The following is a 27,970-nucleotide window of genomic DNA, read 5'->3' as shown; positions in this document are numbered from 1 at the left end:
TTAGCTCTCCTTGATCACACTGTTACAGGAGGGGAGACAGGAAGAGGGGGAATCTACTCATCCCTGGAGTGCCAGTGTGTGGCCACAGCTCGGTATTAGCTCCTGAAGTCTGACATCTCTCCCATGGGGTACTCACACCATCTCTATCTCTCTTACTCTCTCAGAACTTGACATCTCCCTATTTGTGGCTTAGCACTCAACCAGATCACTGTAGTTTTCCCGTTCTGGGAGGATTTGTGTACCAAAGTCTCTCTGTACCAGGCAATCTTCCAATTTACTCGTAAGTGTTACCACTTCCCCAGTGGCTGATAGGAGAATCTGGGCCTGCCTTCTTTTCCAGGTTCCAGCCCAGGGACCCTACAATTAGTGGTTCAAGTCTGCACTGTCCCATACCTTGCTGCTGTTTGCCTGGATTCCTTCCTATATAGTCTCTAACAGGCTCCTTCTCCACCCACATTCAGGTATGCCCTTCCCTCTGAGCCAGGCTCCCTTCTCTCCTTAGCATCAGAGAGAGTGGCTGCAGACCTCCTTCCTGCAGTCCCTTTCTACCCTCTACTACTTGGCGTTTATAAGCCCTGCCTGTTCCTGTCCAGGGGACCTTCATTCTTTAATTAGGCCTCATTGCTCGCTGGCTCCTTCTCCAGGTGGAGCCAAGGTGGTTCATTGGCCCACCTTGCCACCTTAACCCCTTCAGGCCTTGTGTGGAGAGAACACCCCATCATACGCACCTTGAAAAAAGTTCAGTTCAGGTTGGATTTGAATTTTGGAGCAAAATGTATCAGTTCTTATTTTATCCATATAGCTTCACATATTCCTAGTTATTGATTTGATAACACACCAAAAACAAATCAAATAAATACAAAACAGCTGAATTTTACAATTTTAAAAGAAGAGATGTGGCAACATATTGAACAAAATACAGAGGGCCATACCCCATAAATTAAAATTCTGAGACAAAGCACCTGTGTCTACTCTAGAATACCAGTTTGGATACCATACCAGAAAGACAGAATTGAGGTGAGATCACATCCTGTGTCATTATTACCAGCCAAGGAGTTTTCTGCCAAATTAATTTAGCACCTCATTGGTATGGGGTATTGTCAGACTATTTGCCAGATGGAAAGCCGAGGTATTAATCAGGGAATTCTTCATGTGAGTAATTTAAAACCCCCTTTCCTGCTTCACAATTAAGACTGAGAACTCCAAGAAAAGGAAAATCTATTTAAAGCTTTTTCAGGACAAATCTGAAGCTGAAGAATGTTATGGCTTCCATGAGGTAGAACGTTAACCCTTAGATGACTGGAATTTTCCAGATTGCCAGCCAAATGAATTCTTGGAAACATATAATATATAATCATACAATTGTAGAGATGGAAGGGACCTCAAGGAGTCATCTAGTCTTTTTGCTCACACTAAGGCAAGTATACGTAGACCATCCCTGCCAGGGATTTGTCAGGGATTTGATTGGTATTTGTCTAACCTGTTCTTAAAAACTTCTAATGATGGGAATTCCATAATCTTCCTAGGTAACTTGTTCTAGTGCTTAACTATTCTTATAGTTAGAAAGCTTTCCCAATATCAGACCTGAATCTCTCTTGCTGCAAACCAAGCCGGTTACTTCTTGTCTTACTCTCTGTGGACAGGGAGAACAATTGATCACTGTCCTCTTTATAACAACAATATGTGGCCCAGTAACAAAAACTTGTTCTTAATTTGTACAGGCAAAGAACAATTTAATGGGCCAGTGTGCACCTGTTACTTTGGGAAAATGTAGGATTTGTGCATGCAGTGTACATGGCCAGTTTGAAAATTCCTAATATCTACAGCCTCCAGTTGAGTTTGGAAATCCATTTTGGTTAGGAAATCATTCTTCTTGTGAAATAGTACAATTACTATGCTCTATGGGCCACATCCTCAGCCAATGTAAACTGGCATAACTGTTACAGCATTATAACTCCATTGACTTTCTTACAATTACATCTAGTTCAAGTGGCAGAAAAAGCCAGATAATTTTTGAAAATTATGCCCATGCTTGTGTTACAAACAACCTAGATTATTAAAACTGGAAGAGAATTTTAAACTTTTATTTTCAGTGATGCCAACTTTGGACATTGAAAAAGGAGGAGTAAGGCCCCCCCAAACTATAAGACAATTTAAAAATCATCAGCTTTAAAAAATAATAAATTTTAATTTAGTTTTCTTTGACTCCTGATTTTTGAGCCTTTAGGGTGCCCGTAGGTCATGTGTTCAAGGTTTTCTCAGAGTTTTCACAGAATTGTGTGAGGGATAGAAACTTACTCTTTTACCTATGAAAGCTGAGATTCTCACATAATTACTTGTCTCCAGAAGACTTTAATTAAAACATGCTATGTCACAACACTCCCAGAAAAATAGTGAGAATTGGCAACAGTGTATTTGCCTTTTGTCGTTTCATGCAGCTTGGTCACTGAAACTAAGCTGGTTACTTTCACGTCTCTTTTTTGTTAGTTTCACTTTGTAGTGAGGCACAACACAATTTTGTCATGTTTGGTTTCTGAACTCTGCAGAGACCCATCAAGGGATTGTTTTATAAAAGATTTTTGTTTGTTTAATTTTAGGAAATATTTTCTAGGTTTTTGTAGAAAGGATTGAATTAATTGGTGGCTGGGACGCTGATAACATTCATACAAAGTATGGAGGAAAATTAGCACATTCAAAACTTCAACTCTCATAGTCGATTTTACCGGGTTTCATTTTCTCCTGCTGTTAACTGGCTAGATCAGATTCACCTGTGCCAAGGAGCCAGCTAAAGAATGTATTTTTTTTCAATTCAATATAAGCAGTGTTCTTGTTTTGGCTGTTCAAGTGAACATTACTCTTTTTGCTCTAAGGCCACTAAAAATGTTCTCAGAAGGTCAAATCCAGTGTAAATGAAAATCTCTATCCTAAAGCACAGAGAGAAGGTATTTCGTTTCTTTATGTTTTCAACCTCTTATTTATTTTTCCCCACAGCCCTCCATGCTCTTTATTAGAAGGCCTCATGCTACTGTGCTGATATTTCTGCTGGAGAATATAGTTGCTGCAGGCTCCTTTTCCTCACAAGAGTTGTTGTGTGCCTGTTTAATAATAAATACAGATGTAAAGTAGTTCAGTAGCTGCCCTTTCCTTCAGCCAACTAAGTTTTCTGTGCTGACAAGCATGCTGGTAGCTCCCTGACCTCTGCTCTAACATACACCGTTGGGCATAGAGAGCTGGATTGTGGTTTGCACACAGTGCAATGGTTGACTTTACCAACTTCTCACCCTTCGATTCTTTCTCTGATGCAAAGCCAAAAAACAATAACATAGAATCATAGAAATTACAGGCCAGAATTTTCAACTTGTGTAAATTGATGTAACAATCTCTGAACAAGAAGGTCTCTCTTCCACAGTACCTGGTGAGATCATTCACCTGGTGCGAAAACAAAGACACAGTATGGGTAGGGGCCGCCTTCATTTTCACACCAGCTACAAAGGTATTTATCATGGACATCTCCCTACTAGAATGAGGAGTGCATCTCAATGCCCATACAAACGAAAGCTCCTAGTTCCCTCACGAATCCAGGCTGTGCACAGCAACTTACTTGAGCTTTGAGCAGCTCTCAAAGCATGCAAGACATTCCTGCCCATCGTTTGGTCCACTCACGTCCAGGTCAGGTCAGACAATATGACCACCATATTTTGTATAAACTATCATGGAGGAGCGAGATCTCTCCCACTCTGCAGAGAACTGGCACATCAGGCATCTGATCACTCTCAGCTGTGCACATCCCAGGAGTAATGAATTCCCAGGCAGACAGCCTGTGCAGGCATTTACACCAGGACCACCGGTGGGAACTTCTCCCATAAATAGCACAGCACATCTTCTAGCAATGGGCCTCTCGTCTTGGGACTCTTTGCACCCACGGCCGGCTCCAGGCACCAGCTTGGCAAGCAGGTGCTTGGGGCAGCCACTCCGGAGAGGGGTGGCAGGTACAGCTATTTGGCGGCAATTCGGCGGACGGTCCCTCACTCCCACTCAGAGTGAAGGACCTCCCGCCGAATTGCCGCTGCAGATCGAGATGGCGATCGTGGCTTTTTTTTTTTTTTTTGGCTGCTTGGGGAGGCCAAAACCATGGAGCCGGCCCTGTTTGCATCCCAATACAACAAAAAGTTCCTGACCTATTATTCACGGAGTGCCCAAGTACTCAACCTGCTTGGTATGGTGGTCAGAAACACTGATGCATGCCTTTCCTCTCATCCATCTGCTTCCTCTGATACTCAGGGAGATCAAACTCGACAGAATGACAGTAGTGATCATCATAGCACCCTAGTGGGCAAAGCAATTCTGGTTCACCTTCATACTACAGTTAGCCATAGCTATTCTGGGGGCAGGGTAAACCACAGGAATCTAGTCTCCCTACATCTGGCAGCACAGCCTTTGGATGGACAATGGGCACAGAGCAAGCTTGCTCTCAGGGAGTTCAAGCCATCCTCCAGCACAGCAGGAAACCCACTACATGAAAATCAAGTATCGGGGTAGCCATGGTAGTCTGTATCCACAAAAACAACAAGGAGTCCGGTGGCACCTTAAAGACTAACAGATTTATTTGGGCATAAGCTTTCATGGGTAAAAAAACATTTCTTCAGATGCATGGAGTGAAAATTACACATGCAGGCATTATATACTGACACATGAAGAGAAGGGAGTTATCTCACAGGTGGAGAACCAGTGTTGACAGGGCCAATTTGATCAGGGTGGATGTAGTCCACTCCCAAAAATTGATGAGGAGGTGTGAATTCCAGGAGAGGCAAAGCTGCTTTTGTAATGAGCCAGTCACTCCCACTCCCAGTCCCTATTCAAGCCTAAATTAATGGTATTAAATTTGCAAATGAATTTTAGTTCTGCAGTTTCTCTTTGAAGTCTGTTTCTGAAGTTTTTTTTATTCAAGTATGGCTACTTTTAAATCTGTTATAGAATGTCCAGGACATTGTGAGGTAACTCCCTTTTCTTCATGTGTCAGTATATAATGCCTGCATGTGTAATTTTCACTCCATGCATCTGAAGAAGTGGTTTTTTTACCCACGAAAGCTTATGCCCAAATAAATCTGTTAGACTTTAAGGTGCCACCAGACTCCTTGTTGTTTACATAAAAATGCTACTCCACTAAATGGAAACAATTTTCCTTTTGGTGCCTTACTTATCGGCTGAGGTGTCAGCTATGCCTCTCACACTGGTATATCTTGTATTGCTAAAGACATGCAGTTGTTGATCAGCTCCCCGTGGGTGCATTTGGCAGCTATTAGAACTTTGTGCCCCCATCCCCCAGTAGAAGGCTGCTTGTTTTTTACTCATCCCACTACTACAAACTTCCTGAAGGGCATAATAAGGACAATTCCTCCAGTTTCAAAACCAGAACCTGCGTGGGACCTGAACATCACCCTTTCTGTCCTCATGGGACCACCTTTTGAACCCTTAGCCTCTTGTTCCCTTCTGAACATGACTTTGAAAGAAGCCTTTCTGATGGCTATTACCTCTGCCAGAAGGGTAGGGAAACTTGGAGCCTTTATGGCAGCCCCAACTTACACAATTTTTCACAAAGATGCCTACATCCTAAGTTCATACCTAGGGTGCCTTCTGAGTTTCACATTAGCCAGTGCTGTATACCTGCCAGTAAATCTCACCAAGGCATGGAGGATGCAAGACTCCATTAATTAGATGTGCAAAGGGCTCTTGCCTTCTATCTGCAAGGAATGGCACCCTTTGGAAGTCCCCCAGGTTGTTTGTTACTATCACGAGAGAATGAAAAGGAAAGCTATCTCTTCCCGATGATTCTCTAAGGGGATATCCTCTTGAATCTCCCTATAGTCTGCCATTATGAACACTCTATTCTCAAACTGTCAGGGCTCATTTTCCAAGAGCTCAAGCAGCATAAGTAGCCTTCTTACAGGGAATTCCCTGCTTGGAGATTAGTGGAGAGATCAGCACTTGAAGAAGAAAGGAACATTACTTACATTATATTGACTGGAGTTCTTTGAGATGTGTGGTCCCTTTGGCTATTCGTGACCCGCCCTCCTTCCCCTCTGCTCGTGTCAACCTGATTCACAAGGTCAGAATTGGAGGGCAAGCAGTTAGTGCTAGGGTGACCAGATCACCAAAGACAAATATCGGGACGCGGGGGGGGGGGGGGGAGCGTGACGTGGGGGGGCGTGGCGGGGGGCGGGGCCAAAAAAAAAAACCCTTCCTCCGCAAGCGCTGGAGGGAGGCCCGGGAGACTCAGGGGAAGCGCGGGGCCGGGGTGAGTAACAGTCCGGCCTGGTCCCTTGCAGGCAGGACTCAGTTGGGTGGTAGGGCGAGGAGGGGGGCGGCCCGCGGGGCCAGGCGGCGGCTGTTCTCACCCCCGGCCAGCGGGACTCGGGAGCAGCCGCTGCTGCAGCTCCCACTGCCGCGGGGGAGGAAGCGGCCATGGCGCTTGGCGGCTGCAGCTCTGGCGCCCCCGAACCCCCCGAGCCGGGGCCTGCTGCGGGGACCCAGCAGCGCGCACGCTGGGCCCAGCCCCTGGCCGGTCGTGTCTGGGCTGCTGCCCAGCTGGTGCAATCCCGCGGCGGCCCCGGAGTGGGGGCAGCAGGCCCCAGCCCCCCCGTCCCGCTCGGGTCCCGCAGGGGAACGAACGGGGCTGGGCTGCCGATGCCTCCGCCCCGGGTCCGCCGCAGGATTTCACCAGCTGGGCAGCAGCCCAGATGCGACTGGCCAGGGGCTGGGCCCAGTGTACGCGCTGCTGGGTCCCCGCAGCAGGCCCCGGCTCGGGGGGTTCGGAGGCGCTAGAGCCGCGGAGCGCCATGGCCACTTCCTCCCCCGCGGCAGTGGGAGCTGCAGCAGCAGCTGCTCCCGAGTCCCGCTGCCCGGGGGTGAGAACAGCCGCCGCCTGGCCCCGCGGGCCGCCCCCCTCCTCGCCCTACCACCCGACTGAGTCCTGCCTGCTCGGGGCCAGGCCGGACTGTTACTCACCCCGGCCCTGCGCTTCCCCTGCGTCTCCTGGGCCTCCCTCCAGCGCTTGCGGAGGGAGGGGGAATGGTGAGCCCGGGAAAGAGGCGGGGATTCGGGGAGGGAGCCAATCGGGGGAGGAGGGGGCGGAGTCGGGGCAGGGGGGGGGGCGCGAGCACTTCCGGGCTCTAGGCTCCGGGGCATTTCCTTGTTTGTCCAGTGTCCCGACCGCATGTCGGTCGGGACGCGGGACAAACAAGGAAATATCGGGACGGTCCCGATAAAATCGGGACGTCTGGTCACCCTAGTTAGTGCACACCTTCCTTTATGTCCGTAGATGGATGTATAAGGAGATAAATGGTATGGACATGGACCCAGGGGCACTGCTATAGAAGAATTTCTGGCCTGGGCACATGGAGTGTGCTCAAACCCATGAAGAATGCCCATAGGGACCACACATCTCAAAGAACTCCAATTACTATAAGGTAACCTTCCTATTTGATAGCTACAACAGCATAGAAGGTTCAGTTTGAGTGCAAATTGTATTTTGAGTGAGGTTTCTGATTGGCTATTATTGATCCAAATGAGTTCAACCCACTCCAGCTCAGAACACTCATCATCTTTCCAGCGATCACTCCATTATCTGAACTTTAAACTGGAGCTGGTCAGAACATTTTAGATTGAAAATATTTTCAGTGAAAAATGGGGGGGAAATCAGTGAAAGATTAATAATAGTTTTCAAGCAGCTCTATTTTTACAACAGATATTTGAAATGTGCCGGCATCTGATTAGGTTTCTATATCCCAAGGTAAATTATTATATCTTTGACTTCCAAGTTTTGCTTCCATCTAAATAATGACAATAATTCCCCAGAGCCCCAAGTTGAATGCCAATTGCCACAAAAAATTATTTGCAAAGGTGAGCCTATTTTACTTCTTACCTCATTCAGTACAATCCCCACTACTAGAATGGGAAAATGTGGGCTCCTGACTTCCAAAGTGAGTTGAAGGATTTAATGGGAGTCTTGTACCCAGTGTCTGTTGCTGAATGTTATCTCATGACAGAGATGGATGAGCATGAGGGAACCATAATAGTAGAAATAAAATCTGCCACTGTTGTCTCTGAGTCTACTATGATGTTTATTTTTAAATTATGGACATCCCACGGCAGAGATGTAAAGATCTTTAAATATGAGGTCATGCAACAAAGTTATGGCTCTTGCCCAGGGAGTGCATTATTTCTGTAAACTATGGGTCCATAATGTCTGAGGGCAGTGCCTGAATACAGGAACATCTGAAAAAAGTTGAACCTTGATGGATGTTTATCTTGGAGTTTCCTCTTGGAGTTTGCAGAACTGACCTAGAAATCTCTCTAGAACAGACTTGTCTTGTGAGGTTTCTGGGTCATATTTTTTTTATCTGGTCAGAACAGTTACACCAAAATAATAGACTTTATTTTCTCAGAATTTCAGCACTCCTGGATCTGGTCCAAACTGGAACCAGGAAATATGAAGGTGAGTGAAAACAAAATACAATAGTAAAAAAAATTAACCGAACTTTTGGATCCTCAAACAAGGTTTGGCTTGTGTTTAATTAATTCCTGGGAGAAGGCCCTTATATGATTCCATAACATTCAGATTCTTCCATTCTCCACAATGCAGAGCTGAAGTCCTTTCCTGATATCCCTGTTTTGTTTCATCTGCCCCTGGAAATACACACTTTACAGTAGTTTTTTGGTCCATATCATTGTCATAGTTGTCTCATTGCTTCATTAAATACAGGTATCACAAAATAATACAGCTGTAACAAGATCAATGGGTCAACTGCCCTTAAGCTGCTTTCTACTTGAGACAAAGGGAAATCAGTGTATAATTAGAATAGTGCGTTGACTCCTCACTATATCCAGTTTTCATATGATGGAGGGTAACATTACGGAGATCTATGTCTGATTAGCACTGAGTCAGATGGCTGTGGCAGCATCACAGATATTAGTAGTTATCTGCCTGACAACTGTACTGCCCTAATGTAAAAATAACACAGGAAAGGAGTGAACATTTGAAACATACGGCAATCATAACTGTTATTAAAAAAATGTCTGCTACATGTAAACACCTTGCCCAGACATGTAACTGACAAGATGCTTCACAAGATTGGTTTGCCTCCTATTGAAAGCAACACTAAGATAAACAGGTTAGCTAGAATAAGTAGCTAGAAAGACACAGCAGACAAGCGAGACCAACAGATGTAAGGGCTGACAATCTTTGTTCAGTTCCTCACCTGCTATGACAGATTCCCAGGGCGTATATTTTTTACTTCTGTGAACAACCCCTAATGTGGTAGGTCTGTACCCCTCTTGTGGAGTGGAGAAGCCGAAACATGGAGCGATTAGGGGCCTGACTTTCAAAAGAGCTCAGCACCCACAAGCAGGGCTCAATTTTCGGAGGAGCAAAGCACCCAATGCAGGCACCTGAAATAAGTGGCCACGTTTTTAAAGGAGCTCAGGGACTGAACTGTTTTGAAATCTGACCATAAGCATCACAATGGGAGTTACTGGGTGCAATCTGGTCCTTAATTGGGTGCGTACACCAGAGCTGAAGTCTTTTAAAAATCTGGCTTCAATTATGGGTGCTGCCCACTTGAAAATATAGCCTCACGTGTCTTGGCCGAGGTCATATATTGAGCCAATGAGAGAGACTCTGCCTGACCCCCAGACACCTAAATTTCAGTGTTATATTCTAATCCCTAAACTATGCTTTCCCCTGTCATCCTTATTCTGCTGTGTTTATTAATCCTTTTGAGACTAAAATTAATCATCATCAGTATGACCGATAATGTTATGTTTACGTGTACAGATTCTGATTTCAACCACAATGGTGTAAATATCAGCAGAGTCACTGGATATACAGCACACTGGTATAACTGAGACCAAATTATAGCTGGCAGGATTTTTATGCTAACGGTTTATCACATGGTAAGATGCCAAGGAATGTAGAAATTAAAAAAATAATCATCCCTCCCAAGAAAATCATGTAGTTTACTTGGGAGCTGCTTTGCAGAGTTAAATAATGAATTTTCTGATGAGAGAGAGGAAATTATTCTAATAGAAAAAAGCAATAAAGCCAATCGTGTTATTTTGGAAGATTGCAATCTAAAATAACAAAGAAAAAATAACAGGCTGACCCAGTGAAGGCTTAAAAAAGAGAGAGCAAACTCCAATAAGCTAAAGTTAAATTCCTTTTGATGTTTCTAATGTTCTGCTCCAATTGCCAATAATCACCAGGATTACTGGTGTATGATTCCTACAAGCCTTAACAGAATATGTCTGTTAAGGATTTACTCTCTCGTTCATGACATTTCAGTAATCATGTAAACTGCTATGAAAACAGATAGTTGGCCACAATCAGGAAATAAAGAAGAATGCAGACAATCCTGCAGAGAAAAAGATAAAGAATAAAAACCACCAAAACAACATACAACATTATAAATTCAGACTCAGTCGTGCCTGAGAGGCTGCATCAGGCTTGTTTCAAAGGGCTCTCTCTTCAAAGAAGTAGTGATATTTTCTTGAGGCCTTGGATTGGCATTTATGCCATATAGCCACTGCGATGATACAGTTTAAAAGAATGCCCTCCTACAAATATGCAACAGGACAAGAAAAAATATGGAGAAAAATAATTTTATTGAAAAGCAAACTGTGTACTTTAGTTTGTCATGATCATCATTCATTATTTTTATTCCAATAGATGATGCTGATCAACTGTTTTTATTCCAATAGCACCTAGAGGCTCCAACAGAGAGTGTTCTCGGCTCTGTACAATACACAGTGAGAGACAGTCCCTGCTCTGAAGGGAACTTAAGCAGTAGGGTTGCCAATTTGGTAATATTTAAAAACTGGACACTCCAGCAGGAATGCCGGAACCTCTCCTGCCCTGCCTTTCCCCCCCTGAGGCTCCATCCCTGTGCCACCTATTTCCCCCAAAGCCCCGCCCCTACCCCACCTCTTCCCCCGATCCCCCACCCCTGCTCCACCTCTTCTCAAGGCCCTGCCCCTGTCCACTTCTCCTATTTCCCCCTCCCCCCTGTTGCTCACCTCTTTTCTCCTTCCCCTCACTTCCCAGCCTGGGTCAGGAGGGACTTGCATGCGGATTCAGGGTTGGGAGCTGCAGCTGCCTGACAAAGGTAGGAGGTGGCCCCAGCTGAGTAGGAGCTGGAACGGGTGATGATCTGGCACCTCCCTGTCTTGATGGAAGATGCATGTGCTCAGGATCTCTGAAAAATTAAGTCCATAATTGGGCTCCTAGTTACAAATAAATAACCATAATGGGATGAATCACCCTTTCCCAGAATAAAACACCTGGGGGAGAGTAATGGGGGAGGAAAGCCCGCGGAGGATTCTACGTGAAAATGAGCTCCCCAAACTGGGGATCTATAGGAGGCATGGGCTGTCTGTGCAGAGGCCTGGTGCACCCACTGTAACTTCTTCCCTCTCTGACTCTCTGGCTGCATGGCTGCAATGCAACCACACTACGAGGGGTTCCCCACTCTGTCCCCGACCCTTCTCCCTCTTGTGGATCTTGGAGGCATGACCTGGCTATATAATATTTGCACTTCTACCAGGCCTTTTATCTGAGGGTCTCAGAACAGTCTACTTTAGTGAATTTAGCCTAATGAGATCCCTTGAGGTGGATATTTTTTATTGTCTCTCTTTTACAGATGAGGAAACCAATGAACAGGAAGGTTATGTGACTTGCCAAAAGTCACATAGCAAGTCAGTGGGAGAGATGAGAACAGACCATGTGTATCTTGACTGCTAGGCCTGTACTCTAACCACTAGAAAACACTCTCTCTAATGCCAGCATTCCCCTGCATTGGAAAAGTTTGACTTACGTGGCATGCTTCCATCCTGCGATATACATCAGCGAGGCAAGAGGACACAAAACTGATCTTATAGTGTGTTGGGTAATGTCACATGGAATGCTGGCGAAGTTAAGGTCAAAAGCAAATCAATGTATGATTCTCCCCAAGCTTGCATAAACAAGTCAGACAAACACTGTAGCTGAATGCTGCTCTGAGTATGGATGGAATATGAGTTCATAGTTAGCAGAGGACACTCTGCATATAGTCCTATCTTATGTGGGATGTGGAGGTCTTGTCCACTGAAGCTGCATTTCCTATATAATATATTCTTCAGCTGTTATTTAAGACACCATCTTTCTCTAGCTGTTAATGAATCCATATCTCTCAGATGTCTCTCACTTCCAGGGACATTGCTCATGTTTGTACCAAGTTTACCTATGTAACACACCAATTTGGCTTCCCCTCACTTTTATTGTTGGAATGTATTTACATTAGAACTAAAGAATCATGAAACTAAAGTTACAAAATGAGGCTTTTATATTAATGGGATGACTCTTGCATCCTTTCAAATTTCTATCAGGAATGTTTTGGTGTCCCTTGTTTTGGGCCTCTGTCACATATTTTGGCCTTGGCAGGTATGAACGAGAGTTGCCAGGCGTCCGCAAAAAGAAGAACAGGAGTACTTGTGGCACCTTAGAGACTAACAAATTTATTAGAGCATAAGCTTTCGTGGACTACAGCCGAAAGCTTATGCTCTAATAAATTTGTTAGTCTCTAAGTTGCCACAAGTACTCCTGGTTCTTCTTTTTGCGGATACAGACTAACACGGCTGTTACTCTGAAACTTGCCAGGCGTCCGGTTTTCGACCGGCACACCCAGTTTAAAAGGGACCCTGGTGGCTCCCGTCAGCACAGCTGACCAGGCAATTAACAGTCGGCAGTGCTGAGGGGCTAAGGCAGGCTAGTCCCTACCAGTCCTGGCAATGCACTGTGCCCTGGAAGCAGCTCTGACTCCTAGGTGTATGTGTGGGGGACACGAGGCTACCCGCACTTCCCCCACCCTGAGCCAGGAACTGCAGCCAGTGGGAGCTGGGGGAGGAGCCTAGGAGCCGGACCTGCTTTCTGCTTCTGGGGCGCAGCGTGGAGCCAGGACAGGCAGTGAGCCTGCCTTAGCCCTGCTGTGCAGCTGACTGAGAGCTACCTGAGGTACGCCTGTGCCCCAACCCCTTGCCCCAGCCCTGAGCCTGGAGCCCCCTTCAGCCCGGAGCCCCCCCAAACCCTTCATCCCAGGCCCCACCCCAGAACCTGCACCCCCAGCTGGAACCTTCAGCACCCCTGCACCACAATCACCTGCCCCACCCAGAGCTTCCTCATGCACTCCGAATACCTTGGCTCCACCCTAGCCTGGAGCCCCCTCCTGCACCCCGAATGCCTCATTCCTAGCCCCACCACAGAGCCCACCTCCCCACCCCAGAGCTACTACCCCCTCCCACACTCCAACCCCTTGCCTCAACCCACAGCCCCTTCCCATATTCTCAAGTTTCAGAGTAACAGCCGTGTTAGTCCGTATACTCCTGTTCTTCTTTTTCCCATATTCTGAATCCCTTGGCCCCATCCCCCAGTCTGGAGCCCCCTCCTGCATCCCAAATGCCTGCGCCAGCCCAGTGAAAGTGAGTGAGGGTGGAGGAGAGCGAGCCACCGAGGGAGAGGAAATGTAGTGAGCAGGGGCGGGGCCTTTGGGAAAGGCTGGGGCATGGACAGGCCCTCAGGGGAGGGGGCGGGGCTAGGGTGTTCAGTTTTGCGTGATTAGAAAGTTGGCAACCCTAGTATGAACATAGGCAAAGTAAAGAGCAGAGCGAATGTTTTAGGACTTCTTTTTATTTCATTTTGCACTGGATTTGTTGATGCATCCCAACCTTTTCCATCATGGATTCACACTGTTGGGTGAAATACAGTCCATATGGTGCTTGAGCAAAGTTTTTCTTCTTAACAGTTGCGATAGCTTGATATTAATTTCAAGCGGTTTCTGTTGAAAACCTTATAATGGGTTTCTTTGGTGATCGATCAGAGGAAGCTGCTGCTGCTGGGTGAACCCCAAAGCTTGGTTATATGTTTATCTGAACTCATCCTTAACTGTGGGAATTTCCTGACCTTTCAGAGCTTGATTTCTCAAACTTTGCCTCTAGTTTTTGGCATGGAAAATAATCTTTACACACAAGAGAATTGTCAATGTGCTTGGCATTTGATGAAAGAGGAGGACAACAGAGATAAACCCATAACCTCAGATGCTTTATGGATATATGGAGATCCATATATCCATAAAGCATCTGAGGTTTCTAGAGTCAAAGGACATTTCAATAAACACAAATGATATTATAGTGTTTATCATTTACTATTTTACAGTTACAAATAGTGTTCATTATATTTTATTTTTTAATATTTAGTACATTGAAAGTGAAACCCTGGGAGCTGGTCAAATACTTTCTGCTCAAAATCTTGGCCTTGGTGATTTTATATTAAATCCCATTACATCATCATTTCACTTTTTGGCAAGGCAGCACATGTGCTGGGGCTCTCAGCACATGGGGTATTTGAACAGCTGCTCATCAGTTGTGAAATCACACCTCATTTATTGCGTGGACTTACTACATTAGCTTTGAATCTATTCTGACAGGAGCACTTGTCATTAAATACACTGTGTTTGGACTTGATTAAAATCTTGTATAGATTATATTGAGCATCAACAAATGCTTTTGGAGGGTAGCTCTTACTAACCTAGTGTGGCAAAGGTTACGAAATACATGCTATGAAATACAATTTATTACCTTGCCTCAGAAAATTAGTTTTAAACATCAGGTGCACATAACATCATGGGCCAAATTCATCCCAGGTGTGTAACTCCACTGACTTCAATTAACTCTTTTGGATAAAGAACAACTGTTGATATACATGGTTCTCAGACACTACAGTGATGGGCACTTATAAAACCATAGAAACCCTAAGATTTCTTATAAACCGCTAAGAAGATACAAGATAATAACCATGATAAAATAAATAGGGTTTGTTGGAAAATGGAAAATTTTTAATTTTTCATCAGAAAATCAAAGGTTGGAGTATTTCATTCCCAAATATGCATATTTCAATTTGGAAATGCTGCCACAGTGCTTCATGGAAATTGTTGTTTGGGTGCCTAATACTTCCATTCTCCTTTAAAGACCAGCCTCCCTTGTCAGACTACATCTCCCATGATGCACTGCAGTCTCTCCTCTTGGTGAAGGGAGATGGCGCAGCATGGGAGTCCAATAGCTGTAGTACATTATGGTAGATAAAATCTGGCCAGGGAATCTGGCCCTCAGAGAAGAGTGGGGATTTGAGACAGTGGAACTACAAATCCCATGAGGCACCATAGCAGTATATCCAAATTGAAATATTTAGGTTTACATCCACAACCCTAAAACATTTTGGGTTTTGAGTGTTCACTTTCTCAATGGAAAATCCAAAATTTCCCTGGAAACCAGACACTTTTTGAAAAAAAATATTTGGCCAAAAATATAATTTGATGTGGACCTGGAAATAATGAGATGAATATACCATAGTACAGTTAAATGCAGAGGTGGCAACTTTATTTACAAATATTACCTAACTGGGATAACCCACCCCCAAACTACCCAGCAGAGTTGTTCTTGAGAAGACCCCCACTGGCATGAATGGCCCCAGGTCCTGTAAATCTGAGGTGTGAAGGCCACACCCCCTCTATCCTGTTACTTCAGTGGGACTGGTAGAATCCATCCCCACTTCTCCTTCACGTCTCCCCATCTTTCCTCCCAACAAAAACCCATACTCATCTACACAACGACCTTTATCAACCAACGTTGTCATCTCAAGAAAGAATAAAATAACATTTGTCGACAACATTTATTCTCCATAAAAGCATGTTACTGACTGGTATTAATTATATTCCTATCCTTTAATTCTTTGTCAGCTGAATTTTGTATCAGCTTTTCTATTATATTGCCTGGGACTGATATTAGGCCTATAGTTACCTATGTCATCCTGCTTGCCCTTTTTGAATATTGACACATCACAAACATTCTTCCAGTTTCTGGAATTTCCCTGGTATTCCAAGATTTATTAAAAATTAACATCAGTCATCCAGAGATCTCCTCAGCCAACTTTTTTAGGATTATTGAGTGCAAGTTTTCTGGGATTGTTGATTTTAAAAATCTTTAACCTTAGTAGATGTTGTCTAACATCCTCCTTAGTTACTAATGGACTGAAAAGTACTTCATCATTCTCATATGATACTTGTACATTCTCATGCTTCTTTCCAAATACAGAATAGAAATATTTATTGAGCACTTCTGCCTTTTTTGCATCATTACTATCTCCATCTAGTAATGGACCTATACATTGCTAGGATTTATTGTGCTCCTAATATGTTGGGGCAAAAACACCCTCCCTATTGTCCTTAGCCCTGCAAGGTATGGATTTCTTTCTGATATCTTTAGCTTCCCTTATCAATTTTTTTGCACTTCATAAATTCTAATTTATATTGATTCCTGTCTAGATCCCCCTTATGCATTTGTTCTATATTGCTTTTAAATTTCTAATTGCTGCCTTCACTTTACCAGTGAAATAGGTTGGGCTTTTAGCCAAAGTTGTCCTTCTTCTTGATTGTGGAATCAGGTCTTTTTGGCCATTTAATAAACTTTTCTTAATTAACTCTTCAGTTTTAGTCACATTTTTCTGTCTGAATTTCTCTTCCCAATCAATTTTGCTTATAAACTTCCTTAGCTTTGGGAAAGTGAAACAGTGTTCTTCTTATGAGAAATAACATCCAGTTGCTCCTTCAAATCCCTCCTCAAAAGATACCTTTTCTGCAAAGTCTTAAAAAGTTACCTTTAACAAGTACTTGTACCAGTTCTAACTCAGAAGAGGACACCATCTATTTGGGGTTGATATCTTTTTCCTTGGTTTAAATGAGTCTGCAAAGTTCTTGAGTCAAGGACATGATTTTTGCTAATTAACAAACAATAATATGCATATTTAAAAATTCCTGTGCATGTGCAGTAGACTGTTTGCAAATGCCAGTAATTCTACCATTTTAGACTTGAAGAACTGTGTGAAAGAGGAAATATTAATGATTATCAGCCTGCAAAATATAAAAAATATGAAGGCATTTTGGATTTATGAAGTCAAAACCAAAAGGTTCAAAAATGGATGCACTTCTAAATTTTGTTCAAATCAGCCAAATAGAATGTTGTGAAAATGTTATAATAAATGAAATAATCCATGTTCTCCTGGGCTGATGCCTTCTATGGAATCATACAACTGGAAAAGACCAATTACTGAAAATCACTGAAATCCAACTTTTTATCTATTCAGTATTGTCCCGTGTGTCTCAAGGGTTTGGTCTAATCCTGTTTTAAATGTATAAGCAATGGGACTTCCATCACTTCCCCACGGAAACTAACAGTGTACAATATGAGGACATTTTTTCCTATAAGCCTACATTTGCTTTTTGATTGATTTCACCCCACTATTCCTATTTACATCCTTTTGTATTAGTCTAAATAATTCCTCTCCCACTTTGATATATTTACATGCTTAAGTACTTGTATGCAATGTTTCTGAATGAAGAGGACACTTATGGCTGTTTTCACAAACTCCTAAAATAAGGGATTTAACATGGAATTCCTGAGAGACCCCTAAATACAGCTTAGCAAACATTGCCTTAATTAACACCCAACCCCTTTTTTTTTTAGCGAGCGGCTCATGTTTTTATTTTTTTGTTTGTCTTCCTCATATTTACATCAAGTCACAATCTCCAACAAGCAGTACTGGACTCCCACATTATTTATTGTTTTGATACAGTGAGCAATTAAATATAATTAGCTGGATGATTATCATTTGCTGGTAGAATTTGCTAAGAATGCATATGTTCCTTTGGGGAGTTGCTTTCTATTTCTTGCACCACTGAACTGATGCTCTTTAAAGAGAGCTGCCTTTTTTTCTTTCTATTTACTGCTTCACTGATCTGGGGCAGTAAGAAAGTAAGTATATGAAAATAACTAGCCTGTGAATCGCTCTATCACAGAGAGCTAAAGGATGGAGCTTCAAATTGGCTTTATTGCAATGCTGAGACGCACAAACACCAAAATATTCATAAGTGGGCCATGAAAAGGAGGTCACGCAGAGGCAAGGAAAATAATACAAACACTTTCAGTATGTGTGAGATACTGTAGAAACCATTCAACCCGAAAGATTGCAGGAGACATCTTTGTTCTCGATTTATTTTGCTAAATGTCTTCATAGATATAAATGTCTGACTGTAGGGTTTTTTTTTAATATCATATGGAACTGATAATTTTCTTGCATTATGAATATCGTCATCCCTGCACAGAGGGCCAGCATGGAGTCTGTGCACTACTCAGCACCCTCTTAAATCTTCAAAATTGAGTTTATCTAAAGCTTAAGTGATGCCCAAGTATCTCTGCACAGGGGTGAAGTGCACCCTTTGTGATCAGCCAACAAAATGAGCTGTGTCCTGTAAAAACATCATCGATCATTCCTAGAGTACAGTGGGACCCATGAAAAACCAAACCCTTTGGATATCTGCAATGTCTTCCTATACTTAGAAGAGGAGGCACTATGGTACTGTAATTACTCCTGAGTGGCAAATATTGAGATTTTTCATGGTACCTACTGAGATGATATCAGTCTCTGGACTGATATCAATACATAGTTGTTTGGCAGCACATAGAGCCAGCAGAGTTTATTTTTTCTCCTTGGCACCAGAAAACTGGAGAGCTGAATATTTTCAGCACATCGCTAATCTCCCATCATTAAATTGTCACTTGGTCCCTCTGATTGGATTCAGGCCCATATTCTGTATAATGCTTTATTCCTTTGGTGAGTAATGTAGTACAGGAAAACATTTTACATGCTGCTGAGCTTTAGCCTGAAACAATGGAATAAATATTGGCCAGTTTGATCATTTATGAATCGAAGTTAGAGTGAGGAGGAGTCCAGTTCATTGTGGTCTAGAGAAGCCCATGCAGGTCATGCTTGCTTCTGCTTATATTTAGTGCTTTCAAAAACCACTTGCCCATCAGACCTTCTCCTGTTTAACTGACATTTCCACTAAGTAATTTATCCTTTTCCTCCTCTCTCTTTAGAAACCCATCTAGTTCCCTTTAGAATGCTCCGCTTGTGCTTCTAGGCCAGGGACAGGGGGACAGTCAGGCAATATTCTGTGTAACTATATATTCCCTTCCTTCCTGCACTTCAGCATAACTCTTTATTGAAGCATAGGCTAGAGTTCTCTCTTTTCAGAACTTTTCAGAAAGCATTTTACAGAATTAAACATCAGGGCTATAGTAAGTAAAACCCTGAGAAATGGATATTAATAATTCTTAGTCAATTTTCAAAGAGAGAGTACTATTTCTTAGTAAAACAACTTTTAGTGCACACAAAACATATTGTTAATAGTATAAAACGTTGTAAACAGTATTTGAAATACTATGAGTAATTTTACTGATATTCCTTAAACAGACTTTCCTCAACTCCCCACCCCCACAAACATTCAAATACAAGGTTTCAACATAACATTTTCAATACTTCTGCAAAAATCAAAACACATTCCCCCATCTGATCTTCTCTCACAGATTTCTCAGTCTTTATAGAGTGAACATAGTATGTAGTGTGTGTCACCTGGACTCTTCAGGGCTTGAGAAATGGCAGCATCTCAGTCCTTGCAAACATTTCAGTACCCTGTCAGCAAATAAAACATTCTAGAGATCGCCACAACTAGCAGAAGTCCAGCCCTCCGGTTAATAGCTGACTGGGCCTCTCAGATGCTGATGAAACAGAAGTCTGTAGCCTGTATTCAAAGTGGTACAGGGATTAGGATCAGCATAGAAAATATCCATTCTCTGGATCTCTATAATGCTGTTATGCTATAGGACACTATCTTCTCCCCATAAGCCCAGCTAAGTCAGGCAAAAATTCACAAACTCTCACCTCAGTAAGTGTTGCCTCATTCTCTCATTAACTGAAACAAAATCCCAGTTTAGAGGAGTTAGCTGACAGCTCTATGTAAATTCCACAGTTTCTGTAGCCTCTCAGCTAACAAATGCTTCCTCCCCAGCTCTCCATCTGGGTCTGTCCATCAATTATGTAAGACATTTTTGGTGACTTTTCAAGACCCACCCACCCTCTTATATCACTTTAACGCTGAAACAAATACACAAAACTAAGGACCTACCCACCCCCTAATGTGTTAGGTAATTTATGGACAGTCCCTCTAGGTCCATAAAACACTCCACAGTGGACAAAATATTATCCGAACTGAGTGGTTCCCTAGCAAATTAAGATGAAATAGCACTTATTTGTTTCCAAAGTGGTTCAGGGATTGGGACCCACCCCTCACAGCAGACACATCTCTTGGTCCTGCATCAATCAGCCACTGAGTCCACAGAATTGTTTTTAACCACTGTATTTGTAACTCCCCTCCCCCGTCTACACTCTGATTGGCTCAGCTCTCAGAGGGTGACTAAGGTGCAAGCTATTAGGTGTGTTTCCCACAATGAAAACTCATATAGCACCTCAGAACAAGTACTGAGCATGTCTGGTAACTTCAACACCCTGTTAACATATATTTCACAATGACATTAATACACTTAAAACCACCTTCTCCAAACAATGACACTCCACCAGAGAAGTAGATCGCACCATGGAATGGACCACCTAAATATCCCGAAAGAACCTGCTTCAATACAGAAAAAAAAACCTCCTTCGACAGCACACCCCTAGTTGTCACCTACCACACCACACTGGAACCCATATGAGGTATCATCAAACAATCACAACCCATACTCAATGGGACCCCATCTTGAAGAAATCTTTCCTGAGCCCCCTCTTATGGCCTACAAACAACCCCACAACCTTGCCAAGCTCATCATCAAAAACAAGCTCACCACAGACAAGGACCTACCAACTCAAAGTGGCACCAGACACTGCCATACAGGGACACCCAGAGGATTCAGGGAGCCTGGGGTCTTCGGCGGCGGCGGCCATTCTGCTCCGGGTCTTCAGGGCACTTCGGCGGCGGGTCCCGGAGCGAGTGAAGGACCCCTGCTGCTGAATTGCCGCCGAAGACCTGGAGCGGAAGGAGCCCCTGCCGCCGAATTGCTGCCGGAGACCCGGAGTGGAATGAGCTCCGCGTCTTCGACAGCAGGTCCTTCACTCACTCCGGCGGCACTGAAGGACCTGCCACTGAAGACCCGCCGAAAACTCTCATGGGGGCCCCTGAAAACTCTCGCGGGGTCCGGGGCCTGGGGCAAATTGGGTGGCCCTGCTGCCATAACAACAGATGTAATACCTGCAGACATATCTCCACTGCTATAAAGCTCAATACCTCCCACAACACACCTTTCAAGATTGATGGGTTCTACACACGCCTATTACAACATGTGGTGTACCTCATCCAATGCAATAAATGCCCCAATAACAAATATGTGGGTGAAACCAGACAATAAATACACTCTCGAATGAACTAACCCAGAAAAATTATAAAAGACAAAAACATCATATCACCCGTGGGTGAACACTTTTCACAAAATGATCACTCCATATCTGACCTCTCTGTCTTCATCTTCAAAGGAAATCTTCACAACACCTTCAATGGATGAGCCTGGGAACTTAAAACCATAACTGTGTTAGACACTAAAAATTGTGGTTTAAATAAACACATGGATTTATGGCTTATTATAACAATCTAACTCACTACCCCCTCCTTTTTTGGCCGATGACTGCCACTTCACTTTGAATGGTCTCTTACCACATGTTAACTATTTATGCTAAACAGTCTGTTCCACCTTGTATTTAGCTGTGACACTCTGAGTACCTTTCCCAAATCTGAAGAAGAACTCTGTGTAATTTGAAAGCGTATCTTTTACTGGACCAGTTTCTGTTGGTGAAAGAAATATTACCTCACCCACCTTGTCTCTCTAATATCCTGGCACCAACATGACTACAACACTGCAAACAACTTGTTCTGGAAGTTTCTGTGTCTTTCTCAATGAGTTGCCCTGCCCTGTTCTCTGCATGTATGCATAGACATAGAGGAACTGATCTTGGTTGTGCTTGCATTATTTTCTTTTGTATTTTATCATCTGCTGGATTGGATGATCTAGAGTTAAGCCCATTAGTTTATGCAGATGACAGTGTACTACTGGCAGACACGTTTGAATTAACTATTATACTGTTTGCTACATTAGAAAATTGGTGTAGTTGACTTGGGCTTCTGATAAATGCCATTGTAATTACATCTTGGAAAAAAGACAACAGATAAAGTGTTGAAATGTAGCAGTGGTGAAGTCAGAGAACAAGTAAAATCTTATGCGTACTTAGGAAGCTTGATTAGTGCTGACGATTCCATTGAGGGTGAAGTTAAAAGGAAATATGCTTTAACTACGTGCTGCACAGAAATTGATGAAATTATGACTGATAAATACATTATGTTTGGCTCCTAAAATGAAAATGTATCAAATCAACATACTAATAGTATTACTCTATGATCTGGAAGCAGCTACATTAAATAAAACAGAAATCAGAAAGCTGGAGGCAGCAGATGTGGGAGTTCTTCAAAATATAGCAGCTGTAAAGTGAAATAATTTTAAGACAAATTAAGAAGATAGAAGGAGAGTAGGATGTGAAATCAGGGCATGGAATGGATTACAATCAAACAGATTATGATGGTAGGGACACTGAAGAAGACAAACAGATGATAAGATAATACAGCTTTATCTGTAGAATATCTTGCTGTCATCACTGTTCTAAAATTTAGCTTATTTTTTTTCTTTTCTTAAGCATATTGGAATCCGTTTAATTAAACAATGTTTAATTAAAAACATGTTTTAGGCTTATACTGAATGGAAAAAAAATCTGGAGACCTCTCTCTCTTGCAGTCTTTCAGTGCATTGTAAACCTGCTATATTTCTGGTTCCTTTGAGTTCTGCTAATCCACTAAAACTCTCTCTCTCTCTGAATATGCTGGCAAGCACAGTGTGTAATAATGCTTAGTATTTAGACAACACTTTTCTTCTTCAAAGGGGTTTTACAAACAGCTCTATATCTTATATATTATCCACATTTGCATAGAAGGAGAAACTCAAGTAGAGAGATTTTAAAGAAATTTGCCCAAGGCTACCGCGTGTGCTTCAGTGGCAGAGGTGATATTAGAACTGAGGAGTTCCTGGCTCCCACATATGTGCTCAGGCCATTAAAATTAATCTCTTTTACTTTAGACTAACTAACTCTGTCTGAGGGTGGTTTCCTGAAATATTTTGAGTTTGATGTGCAGTATTTTTAGCCAGCTCAATAACTGTCCTGGAAAGAAACATAGACATTTTAAGCCAGAAGTATAGGCACCCTCTATTAAAGGGGCCTCTGAACTTAATTCAGAGTGTTCCAGTCAGGAGGGTCCTGTGTGCTGCAATCCAGCCTTGGATATTACAACTCCCATGATGCCTTGGGGAAGAGAGAGACTTCCACTCCCAGGGCATGCACAGAGAGCATGTGGTGGGTTCTATTTTGGAGACCAGCTAAGATCCTGGTCAGGGGAGCTCTGTCCAAGCCAGGAGCTGCTGCTAAGTTGCTGTTAGAAAGTCAGATGCTGCTTGCTGAGAAGCTGCTGTGGATTTGACCAAACAAAGAGCCATGGAGGCTATTGTTGAGCTTCATTGGAGCCAGAATAGACACTGGCTGTGCCCAGAATTGAGTGAGGTTGATCTGCAGTGATGGCAGTATGAATAAGCACCACCTCTGTTGTTTGGCAACATGCTTGCAGGGGAAAGGGGATAGTGAAGAGACTTTAAGGGGTTTTCCTAAATCTGAGAAGAGATGAAGTGGTCTTATTGTCTTACCAGGATCCAGGGTTACTGATCTCTGGTTAAAACAACTCCTATCTTCAGAGGGGTTGTGCAGCTTGGAATGATTCCAAGTTAGAATTTCTCTGCCACTTCTTGTAAATGATGTCAGTGTAAACGTAAGTTGCATTTACTTTCTGTAAACTGCATTTATTAATTGATTTATTGACATTCCCTCTGCTGATTTAAAGTGGTTGTGACATTTTAATTAATCTCAATCTGGTATATCATGTTTTTCTAAATTGTTAGGTAAGGGTGTGTTAACACTAATCTAAGAGGCTATTGGTTGTATATGTTTTTATAACTAGAACAGGTTTATTCCTGGAGGCTCCCAAGGCATGCCAACGAGTATGTACAGGGCCCATCCACATGGAGGCACCTCCAAAGTTAATTTCTTTTATAAGTAAAAGGACTGCAGCAGAGGGATGGAAAGAGGATTCCCACCTATCCAGCATCACCCCTGGGATACTGAGGATCTCCTTTAATGTCAACAATGTCAGGTACCCAGGCACACTGGTAAGTGTTGCCTGCTCCCGAGAAACCCAGGAGGGAAAGGGGGGATTATGGAAGGAACAATTATGATAATCTAATCTGCCCTTCTGCATAACACAGGCCATAGATTTCACCCAGTGATTCCTGCATCTGGTCCAAAAACTTGTGCCAATACTCATGTTTAAACTATACATCGGACTGAACAAAGATGTCATGGAGTAGTTTACAAAATGGTCTGTAGTTTTTTTGCATGCCCATATATTTTAGCTCCTTTCCAGTAATGAGCGACTCAAAAGACCAAATGACTCATGACTTGCTTTAGTAAAAAAGAAAGCATGGTATAACATAATTAAATACATTATATTAAGAACCATATCTGACTCATTTAGCAGCTCTAATGGATCAGAGGAGCAGCATGAAGTGAACTAAAAGTTTACAGTAACAAACGCCAGTTCACTCTTGTAAACTCAACAGTGAGCACACCTGCAGACACATTTCAATGGACAAACGTGCCAGTTAGCTGTTGTTTATTGAGGCTGAAATGCATTGCATTGAAACTATTCTTTTTCAATTGTTTCCTTTAAGCAGCAAGGTGATTAACACCTTTGTCTTCACTAGGGAGAAGGGTATTTTTAACATGTTAGCTAGTGTGCTAAAACCCTATGGTAGATATGTAGACAGGGTAATTTGTATTTTAACTTGTTAGCTGGAGGGGTCAACTCTATGCTCCCTCCTAAGATTGACCATGATCAGCTAATACATTTTAAAACTACCACAGCCTTGTCTATACCAGAATTATAATGTGTTAGTTAACAAACACTCATGACAAAAACACCTTTCTTCCTAATGTAGGCATGTCCTCTGTGGAGTCTACTGTACCACTAGAGAAGTCTAAATAGTCAGTGTCTTATACAGTAACTGAACAATTCATTCTCTTGCTATTGCATCTTCTAGTGCTGTGTTTGTCGGTCTCTGTTATGGGCCAGTCCAAAGCTCTGGGTTCAAATCCCATCTTCCAGCACATCCAAGAGTTCATAATCCAGATTTGAATTGTATGTCCTAGATCCTTCTCTAATTTCACAACGCTGTCCAGTGTAGTTTGTGTCCTTATGATAGCTTGTCAAACTTTGTTAAGTACTGGCAAATACAACTGCTGATTAAGGAAAATCTCCAGCTATAAAGTTAACTCATTTCTGTAGCTTTATTTCTCAACCAGGTTTCAATTACACATCTCTGCTGTCATTCCCATACGACCTGTTTCTAGGCCCCAGACCAAATATTCTTATCCTTCCTTCCCCTCACCAATTTTTTGCTCCGTATATTTCCCCAAGATTCCCCAGCAGCCAAGCTATCAAAGAAATGCTGTGAGCTCTGATAGGAAGATCATAAGCTTTCCCAACTGTCTGATTGCTGACTTCAGGATCCTTTCATTTGTCTTTTTCTCCTGGTAATATCTTGATATTTGCCTTGGGAGGTATAATCATAGCTTTTAATGCACTTTCAGTCTGTGTGTCAGAGAAACACAGATAGCTCTTATTATGTATTGGAATTAATTAAAGCCAGGTACGAGTTGTGCCCATCAGTGCTTTCATGTGGGATCTGCTGTTATAACAGGAATTATTCTGTCAGGCTTATAAATCTTTTATTTAGAGTTCAATTAGCTGATCAGTTTTAATGAACACCTACAACTTTAAGAATAGGTTATTTCCATACATTTAAAAAAACAATAAAACTAATTAGAAATGTGACCAGGGATATTGCTAAACAAAGTAACCACATATTAAGGGTTTGCTAAGTTTTTTCCCAAAGTAATATGAATCGGATTGTGAGTTTTATGTTTTTTCATTATTTTCTTTACTGTGACACATTATTGAGGGGGATTCTAGGGGCAGCCTTGGTCAGGGAGTTCAGCTGGCAGCCTGGCATGTATAGGAGTTGTCAAGGGAGGCAAACGGCCTAGGGGAAACAGGCAGTGCAGCGGAAAATGGCCTTCACAAAGAAGTCCTATATACAGCTAGGTGGGGAAAATGTATTGAGATTTTGAAAAAAACAAACAAAAAAACCCTGCATCTTGAATTGGGATGAAAAATTGAAATCTTGAAAAAGTTTGTGAAATAAAAGTCTGAAGAAAAAAATATCAGGTCAGGTCAGTTGAAATATTTCTTTTGGGTAATTTTGAAAATGTTTTGTTTTGTTTTTTGACCTTTTTGCATCAGTCAACTTTTTTTTTTTTTTTTACAATAAATTAACTTACTTTAAATAAAAGAACTTGTTTTGACCTGAAAAATGGAAATTTTTCAGTTTGAAAATGTCAAAAATAAGATGTTTCACATTTTTAAAAGTTTTTTTTTTAAATGTAAATGAAATAGAAAATTTGTCAAAATGGACCCTGGGGCAGGAAATGTTTAAGTTTAATCAAATTAACATTTTCTGATTAAAAAATGTTTTGTTGAAAAATTCCTGACCAGTTTTAGGCCTACATAGATATTTGTTTCCATGTGTGGTGATAGAGAAGGTTGTGGAATTCAGATCCTACATTGGTGGTTGCTAAGATGGATAGGTAAATAGATAGATGGTAACATAGGTACTGGAACTAGGAGTGCCAGGGGTGCTTCCATACCCCCTGGCTTGAAGTGATTTCCATTGTATACGTGGTTTACAGTTTGATTCAATGGCTCTTCAGCACCCCCACTATGCAAATTGTTCCAACACCCCGGCATGGAAAAGAAAACGAGGAGAGAAGAATTCAAAAGAGAAGGCAGCACAGCTCTATAAATCATATTTATCCTGGGAGGAGCTACTAGGTAGTTCTTAATTTACCACCACTATCCAAAAATACTTTACTCCCCCATTGTAAGGCATTCATTTGTTGGGCCTCCATGATGTAAGGCAGCTGTCAGCTCCTGTGACATCTATTATCATCATCTTTATGGCTTTGCCATGGGGTCTATATATCCTATGCTGGTTTGGCAACCAAACGGTTAATTGAGAATCTGCCTGCCTGCTCAGCCAGTCCTGACTATCAGCACAGAGTAGATGTGAGGATAAAAGGGCTACAGAGCAGGAGGGTGGGGAAAGGCAGAGTGACTGCAGAGAGAAACCTCTATCAACAAACTGATGAGAAACCACCAGAGAAGCCAACACTCTAGAGAGAGAAGCAGAAAAAGAAGCTGGAAATCCCACAGAAGTAGGAAGCAGCTCAGGGAACAGCAAGGGACTTGACAAGGATTAACTCTGGCTGCTCTGAACAAGAACCTTTAGCTGGAACCTAGTGGAGTGGGCAGGCCTGGGTTTCCCTATCCCTTCCCCAGACTAAAATGGCTATGAGTGTTAGTATGAAACCAGAATAGAGACTATGATATTACTGGACTTCGAGTTGCCTTATTTTTGGACCATGTATGTTAATCATGAAAGTGGAGAGATTGAGCAGTGACTAAGCCACAGAGCTGGGCCACATAAGATGACAGGATGTCTTGACACCAGAAGGGCTGAAGAGATCATTAGACTGAAATTACCCCTGCAACACCACACCTGGACACAGTGTGGTACTAGACGTGTTCCCAAGCCACTATATTACAGAGAGGGGTATGTTGTGATGCAACTTGTTCATTTATAAGATTTATAAACTAAGAAGATTTATAAACTAATACAAAAATACATTTTACATTAAAAATACATTTTATGCAATCCATCTACTGATAAGACTCTGATC

The 27,970-nt window shown here is 42.5% G+C and overlaps 1 long non-coding RNA gene across 1 annotated transcript in view; it reads right to left on the bottom strand.

Moving 5' to 3' along the window:
- The window catches only part of LOC128837501 (uncharacterized), a 187,396-nt gene extending 167,439 nt beyond the window's left edge, over positions 1–19,957 (bottom strand). Inside the window, exon 1 of the long non-coding RNA XR_008444952.1 lies at positions 19,859–19,957. This is a non-coding gene — a long non-coding RNA (uncharacterized LOC128837501). The remainder of the gene's footprint in view (positions 1–19,858) is intronic.
- Positions 19,958–27,970: the final 8,013 nt, after the last annotated feature.

The sequence above is a fragment of the Malaclemys terrapin genome, chromosome 4 (assembly GCF_027887155.1).
Source record: "Malaclemys terrapin pileata isolate rMalTer1 chromosome 4, rMalTer1.hap1, whole genome shotgun sequence".
NCBI classification, from domain to species: domain Eukaryota; kingdom Metazoa; phylum Chordata; order Testudines; family Emydidae; genus Malaclemys; species Malaclemys terrapin.
This window is presented reverse-complemented; position numbering and strand designations above follow the sequence as displayed.